At 31.9% G+C, this 8,207-nt stretch overlaps 2 long non-coding RNA genes across 2 annotated transcripts; one reads left to right on the plus strand and one right to left on the minus strand.

Moving 5' to 3' along the window:
* Window positions 3,171-5,334, plus strand: LOC107619491. The gene is made up of 2 exons (XR_001615665.2): window positions 3,171-4,560; window positions 5,008-5,334. It is a non-coding gene; the product is annotated as an uncharacterized LOC107619491 (long non-coding RNA).
* Window positions 6,063-7,763, minus strand: LOC110266505. Its single transcript, XR_002353911.1, has 2 exons — window positions 7,495-7,763; window positions 6,063-6,455 (listed from the first exon to the last, which is right to left on the minus strand). It is a non-coding gene; the product is annotated as an uncharacterized LOC110266505 (long non-coding RNA).

Below are 8,207 nucleotides of genomic sequence, written 5' to 3' on the forward strand. Positions count from 1 at the left end.
TGAAAAATTAAATAATAAAAAATTCAAAAAAAAAGATAAAAAAATTATATTATTATTATTATTATTATTATTATTATTATTATTATTATTTAGTTTTTTTTAAGGGTTAAGTACGATTTTGATTCTTAAAGTATAGGTCGAAAATTTTTTCATCCCGAACCTTTTTTTTACATACAAAATTATCCCTAAAATTTAACTTGATTTTAAAATCGTCCTTATCTTATGAAATAAAATCGTATAGAGGTGGCGGCAGAAGCGAAGGCAGAAGTGGATTGTGGACAGCTTTTTCTAGTTTTTCTTCCCTTCCTCCTTCTTCTTCCTTCTTCTTCCCTTTCGTAGGAGCAGAAACACTTTCTTTTTCTTATTTTTTATTTTATAATTTTTTTTGTTATGGATAATTTGGTCCAAAATTTTAATATTTAAGTAAAATCGACGATTTTAAAACTTAGGTTTAAACCTTAGGGACGATTTTATATGCAAAAAAAGGTTGGAGACGAATAAAATTTTCGGCTTATATCATAAGAACCAAAATCGTACTTAACTCCTTTTTTTAAATTTAGTTTTAAATTTTTACTGCTTCTTTTTCTAATTTATAATTTCGCCTCTCTTCCTTTAAATATCTATCACATATAATTTAGAGAGAATATTGATGTTGTGATTAATAATTAGAATCAAGATTCAATTGTTTCAAAAAAATTGAGTTAATTTTATAATTATCAATATAAATTTGTTTATACTAATATCTAATTATATTTTTATATATAGAGAGAAAAAATATTATTTTTAAATGATAAATATGAAAATTAATTATTTTTATTTGTACAACAGACTTAACATCATATGTAAAAGTATACACATAAAATTCTTTCAAATTTTAGATAATGAATGTTAAAATTAATTATTAGTAAAAAATCAAACTATTTTATATAAAAATAATAACTAAAAAATTTATTATTTGATTTTTTTATCTAAGAAGATCTTGATCTTTTTAGTTGACATGAAACTTTTGCCTCCTACGATCTTATTTCCCTAATATTATTACAAATAAAAATACTTGTTACCCAATAAATAAGACCAACTTTCGTCTAATTTTAATAATTTAATCTTACATTGATGAGACTTTCTCACAGCAAATATACCGATCATACAAATAATAAAGAGTAAGTAGACTATGAAAATTTAGAATTAAACGGGCTATAGTAAAATTACACAAAGATTAGAGAAAGTAAAGAATTATATTTGGTGTATATGATATATTTTTGTTTTTCTATATCTATGAAAAACTATGAACTTAGAAAAAAAAATCAAGGTTTGAAAAGAGTTAGATTTCCAATTTCACTTGATTTTCCGATTATGACTTTTAACTTTAAAATTGTTATATGCACAAAAAGTATAAGCCATATATTATATATTTTTGCATAAATACATGTGTATTTATAACCAGAATAAAATAGGCGCAACTATACAAATTGTGCAATTCTTGTCTTTCGGCCTTTGAGGGGTGCTTTTTATATGCATAAGCTCGTTCTCTCACATGCTCTCCTTAATTGCTCTTTTTTGAATTCTTCTACTTACCACGTTATGGAATAGCGCCTGAGCCTGACAACTGTAGAATCCTATAGATATCTATATCAAACAGTGGAAGAACGTTAAGATATTCCTGTCCATATAAAAAGCTTTGCTTCATTACGTGGAGGAGGATTATGATTTCTTTTGAAGGATTAATACTCAAGTTAATTCCTGAAATTTAGTTTAAATTCAAGAAAAAAATTGCATCAGGTTGGTGTTCAATGCTTTTTTGGTGAATTAAGTTTTAGTTTTTATGAAGACTTATCTAAACGGTATTTGTATAGATTGTCAAGGATAAACTAATTTGGATTGGTCATATTGTTATTGGTTATAAAAGAATTGTTAAATTAGAGAAGATGTAGAGAGATAGCAGAGAACAAAAGAGACGGAATTTTGTGATTTTGTATTTCATTTAATAAAAAACATGTCTTTATTACAATAGAAAATATAGATATTTATATTAGCTAATTACATATGCATAGCTCAAGAGTGACTCAAGAACACGGATTAGCTTTCTTGCTGAATTTTATCATTTATAATAGAATTGGTTAAATCTGTTTTAACTGAATTTGGGCTTCTCTCTACATCCTCCCTCAAGTTCAAGGGCTTAGAAGAGAAGACCTTGAGCTTGGAACAAAAATAAAGAAACAGAGAAGTAGATAGAACTTTTGTAAGTATATCGGCAAGTTGAGAGCTAAAAGGTATGTTGTCAATATATAATTAGCGGGCTGCAACTTTCTGTCGCACAAAATGTAGATTAATTTCAAAATGCTTGGATCTTGAATGAAGCATAGGATTCTCGAAAAGGAGTACAGCACTAAGATTGTCGCAATATATCACTGGAGGTACTGAGCAAGGGATTCTAAGTTCAGAGAGAAGCTTCTGGAACCATAGAATTTCAGCTGCAGTGTTAGCAATGCAACAAAATTTAGCTTCAATGGATGAACGACTAACAACTGGTTGCTTCCTGCTTGACCAGAAAACTGGATTGCTTCCAAAGAAAATATAATAGCCACTGGTAGAGCGCCTATCATCCAAGTCACTTGCCCAATCCGCATCAGAAAAGGCAAAAAGACAGAACTCGGAGCTAGAGTTAAAAAATATACCATGATTTGTTGCACCTGAGAGATATCTCAAAATCCTCTTGACTGCACACCAGTGTTGACTTAAGGGCTGTTGCATGAATTGACTAACTCTATTTACAACAAAAGAAATTTCAGGATGAGTAAGAGTAGCATATTATAAGCCACCAACGATATATCTATAAAGGGTTGGATTGTCATAGAATTCAGTTCCTTGTGCAGTAAGTTTTAATGTTAAAGCCATAGGGTTGGAAGAGGATTTGAATTCTGCATACCAGCACGAGTTAGTAGATCATGAATGTACTTTGTTTGAGAAATATGAAGAGAATTAGATGATAAAAAATTAAATTCTAGCCCAAGAAAATAATGAAGAGTGCCAAGATCTTTAAGAGAAAATAAAGAGTGTAATTGTGAAATCAGTAACTCAATTTCTTTGGGGGAATCACCAGTCATCAACATAAGCTAATATGTAAGTAGTAGAGTTATTTTTGAATCGAACAAATAGGGAAGGGTGTAAAGAGTTAGAGTTAGTAAAACCTGGTGGTTGTTGCATCAATACCTTTTTAGTTAATTCACCATTTCAAAATGCATTATTAAAATTAAATTGATGCAAAACCCATCTTTTTGCTAGAGCAATTGATAGAATAGTATGGATGGTGGCTGGCACAGAGTTTCCACAGAAGATCCCTTCAAGGCAATTTCAACAATCCAATGTTCTCTCTTCGGGATGGTGGAGGAAAAAGAGGTTTTGGCAGAGGACGATTTGGTAGGGGTGGAAGAAACTTTTGGCAAAATCCCAGACCTCAATGCCAAGTATACTCAAGACCAGGACACTCAGCACTTCAATGCTTCTTCAGATTCGATCAAAACTTCTATGGCTCTTCATCATCATTTACACCTTCCCAGCAATCTACTGGTTCTTTTCAATCTCCTCAGCCACCGCCACCACCATCTTTGTTTCACCAACCAACCTCCTTCATCATCATCAGATGCTTCAAGGTATCCGGAGTCTGGAGCAAGTATTTGTATTTCAACAAATCAGTCTAAAATCAGCTCAAATCTTTTAGGCATTTCTGATGCACCATAGTATTAGAAGCGTTGATTTAAATTGGTAGAAGATCCAATGGTTTACATTCACTCCATAAACAATTTGCTAGAAATAGGGAAATAGATGACAAGTCTTTGAATATTTCAAAACCACCCCTAAATTAATTGTAAGACAAATCAAGCATTGAAAGCGGCAGCAAAACCCTATCCTGCCTCCATGGTCAGTCCGACAATGTTATGGTAGACTTCCGACGACATGCTTGAAAAAAAAGTCTTGGATGATGGTTGCCAGCTTCACCAACGGCAATATTGAAGAGAAGAGACCATGGCACCGATCTTGACGATGACAACGAGAATGAAGAAGAGGAAGATTACAGGTTTAAACAATGACGAGGTGGCAGACGATGGGGACAACCAGTGATACTGTAGTCATTGACGTTGCTGCCACCGCTCTAACTGCTTACTCCAGTACTTGATGAGCAGGCCATTAATTTTGTTCTAATTAATTTTTTTTTAAGATTGCTTTTGGTTGTAAATAAAGTTTTCTATTCTTGATTTTATTTTGTAAAATTCTACAAGTTTTTCATGTAATTAGATCTTCACTAGTTGTACTTTTGAGACTTGAATCTGCACAAATTCTTTTTTTATTTATTTAATTTCAGAACAATAACATATTCAATTTCATTGGCAAATTTAACGACAAGGAGGCCATGACACTGATGTTGAAGTGTTGTCGAGGACAACGGTGAAGGGGAAGAGCAAGATTGCATGATTTAGGTCATGAAGAAGACGCGGATCGTGATAATCATGTGGTACCGTGGTCATTGACGGCCCCATGGTGATTCCAAACTCCTCAAATCTTGTAAGAATTTTTTCAATGGTAATTTTTTCATAATTGCAGATGGTACGATACCAATAAGATGTGCAAAGTTTAATTCTAAAAATTTCATGCTATATTGTTAGAAGAAGGGTCAAAATAAGAATTTACATAGTATTTGCATTCAATTTCTGATGGAAAAAGCAATGAATGCTCAAGATGAATAATACCTGAGAACTAGACATCTTCATGAAATTTTCAACTAGCAATTTTGTTGAAGCATATTATCAATAAGAACTTGTAGTTCATATTTGACTTTTACTATATCTGAATTTGTAAGTTTGTGATAGAGATGTTTGATTATGTGATAGCATTGCATACAGGTAACTTAGATTCTCTTAATTGTGTTAACTTTGATGGGTTTCTGGCCAGGCTTAGAAAATATTGGTACATTAACTCTCTTAATTATTGATCATTTTCTTGTCATGGCAGTAATGCAAATTCCTGAAGATATGTCCAGAGTGGATAATGGGGATGGCAACCTTTGTAGCGACATGTTAAGCAAATTATCATTGTTGAAGGAAAAAAACAAATTGATGGAAAATGAGCTGAAAGAGATGCAAGAAAGATACTCTGAAATGAGTCTAAAATTTGCAAAGGTAGAAGGTGAAAGACAAAAGTAGAATATTTGAAATTGAAGGATCTTTAAAAAAAGGAATATCAATGAGGACGGGCTCTCATATATGTTAGAAGTTTCTTGACCTGGATATTTTGTCCTTTTTATGTACAACAATGTGTCTATTTTATGGTATAAAATTGGACTAGAGTGCTACTTAACCATCAAAAAGAGATACTTAGCATATTTGTTTTAACAGCTGACAGTGATAACATACCATAAAACACAATTTCCATAGTCCATACTGCCATTGTTGAACTCTTGGTATTATGAAAAGTCTTGTCCAAGTTTTAATTTACTTTAACTTAAACTTATCATAAATATAAAATGCATTAGATAATCTTAAATCAGTATATCATGCTTGATTTTCTATTAGATAATCTCCATAGTCCATACTATAGTTTGGGTTATGGTTAAAATCATACTTTTAGTAATATATTATTTTGATCTATAGATATTTCATGCAGAGAGCACCATAGACCATAGCAGTAACATTGAGAAACAAAACTCAACTATATAGGAAGTTGCTTTTATACATAAATAAGAACAAGAGTATCTTGGATACATTATTATAAATATATGTAGACCCAAATCAAACATGACATTTCTTTTACATATTTCTATCCTAGATTTAACATAAAATAAATAGAAGCTGCACATTATAATTTCTTTGATTTTGAGATTCTTCCTCTGTGTAATCATGTATGTATACATGTGAGTACAATCTACATAAAAAATTATGCTATCCAATCAGTGAAAGATATCGTAAAATTATTTATATGTATGTATACATGATTACACAGAGAATGAATCTCAAAATCAAAGAAATTATAATGTGCATAGTACATTTTTATTTTCTAAAATTGAAGAATTTTCAGAAAGAATATAGTACATTTTTATTTACATTCTGGTGTGATTCGGTCAAACTACATTGTTTTTCATAGCAGTGAAACTTACAAAAACCATAACATTACATAAGGGAATACAGTTCTAATTATATTTCTGATTGGACATCTGGGTTTGAATATGCAACTATAAGAATGCCCTTAAATATCAGTAGAAGGCTTGTGATAATGTAATGTATCCTCAAGCTGAAATGCCATAGCTCTTCATGGAACTTGGTTCGTTTCTTGGATCATGTATCTGCTGCTACAAGGAGTCTTATAAATAGGTAAACCTCTAGGAACCTTGTTCCTATATGAATTGCTCTTCAAAAGTTTAGCATTAATGCAGATTGCTACTCTTTGACAATCAAGTTATGCAACTTTACAAAATATCAATATATTTTGGTGATTAAGATCAATTATATAGATTCATAGCCAAAATCAATATAAGATATATCTCATAGTAATATCCTTTCAAGAATAATTCATGTAAAACTAAAAACTATTAAAATTCCCAAATTACAAAGTCAATAAAAACTCCAAAGTCTGAAATAAACCTAAGATATAAAACAACCATAACATGAACACACTGCTCAGTGCTCACACCACTAATTAGATTTCAAAAAGTGCAATTTTGATTCCTTTAGGTAGATATGCAGTTTTTAGGTATAAAGAAATAAAGCTTTTCCAAATGCTCTATATACATAAGAGTGTCACATATCAATTGCATTTTCAAGTTCATGCCTGTACTCTTGAGAATCACTTCACCTAGAAGTATAAGCTTAATAAGTCAAGGCCTTCAAATTAAAAATGTTTTGATGTCTATACAAATTTCACGTTAAGTCTGCATTGGCTTGAAATAATGAAAAAGATTGCTCGAAGAACTCAATATTACATATTTCTAAATTCAGAGTGTAACACATAAATAAATTGATAGGTCCTATTTTTCTCCTATATGAAAGATTCTCAAAACTTGTTAAAACAAAGAGATGAACTCCACATAGTTAAACTCCAGAATCAAATAAGCAAAATTAATGAGACCATTTTATTTTAGTTGTCATCATTCATGAACCACTAATTTAAAAAATGCATTTATCTTACATCTACAAAATCTCCAAATAAGCAACGGAAGAAAATAACATTTCCCAATTTTCAAATACTTTCCAGTTCATAATCTTAAATTATTCACTGTTCTAGGTTACAGATTCCATCGTAATCATAATTTAACAAAAAAAAGTGAAAAATTGTGGATTTGGAGAGAGGAAATGGAAGGAACGAAACGAGAGAGGAAGAACCGAAGAAGACTAATAGGTACTCACTGTTATTGGAAAACAATTTGGCATGCTTCATGAATATACACAAGCATTCTTAATTTGTATTGGAACAAAAAAAATTGAAATCAATTAAGCAAATTCATACCTGAGACTGAGGTTCCATTGGAACTCTGGAAGTGGAGGATGAAGGGGAAGATCGAGCACCACGGTGCTGACGACGAATCGGAGAGAGAAGAGAGAAGAGAAAAGAGAGAAGAGAGAAGAGAGAAGAGGAGACGGGGAGAGCGAGCCTAGGAACGACGCCCGTAGATGAGATGAGACTGGCAGTGACTGCTGGCTGGACGACGACGGTGAGGGCAGAAACAAGAGAAGGGTTGAGTGGGTGGTGATAGTTCTGGACGGATTGGAGGGAAAAGGAATTAGGATTCCACTTTTATGAATTTCAAAAATGTTTAGGATAAATGTAAAATAATAATTATTATTATTAACCCCCATATGAGGCTAATTAATTTACATATGACAAAGTAACGTGTGTAACTCAACGTTATGATGGTTTGAGGAGATAATACAGTAATGTGACGGCGTTAGTTAGCTGAATAGGGGCTAGAAATTGGACCGTCCGATTTCTTTGTTGGAGAGAGGGGTGCACAAATCGGACGGTCCGATTTGTGGGTGAGGGAAAAAATCGAGCATAGTAATCGGACCGTCCGATTACATGAGGCCGAGAAATTTTTGGATTAGTTCACTTAAATCGGATGGTCCGATTTGCTGCATGCTAAAAATTTTGAATTTGAATGTGATCAAAATCGGACAGTCCGATTTCATAGCGTAATAAAAGTTAACTGTTGAAATGCGGTC

This window comes from Arachis ipaensis, chromosome B09 (genome assembly GCF_000816755.2).
Source record: "Arachis ipaensis cultivar K30076 chromosome B09, Araip1.1, whole genome shotgun sequence".
In the NCBI taxonomy this organism is placed as follows: Eukaryota; Viridiplantae; Streptophyta; class Magnoliopsida; order Fabales; family Fabaceae; genus Arachis; species Arachis ipaensis.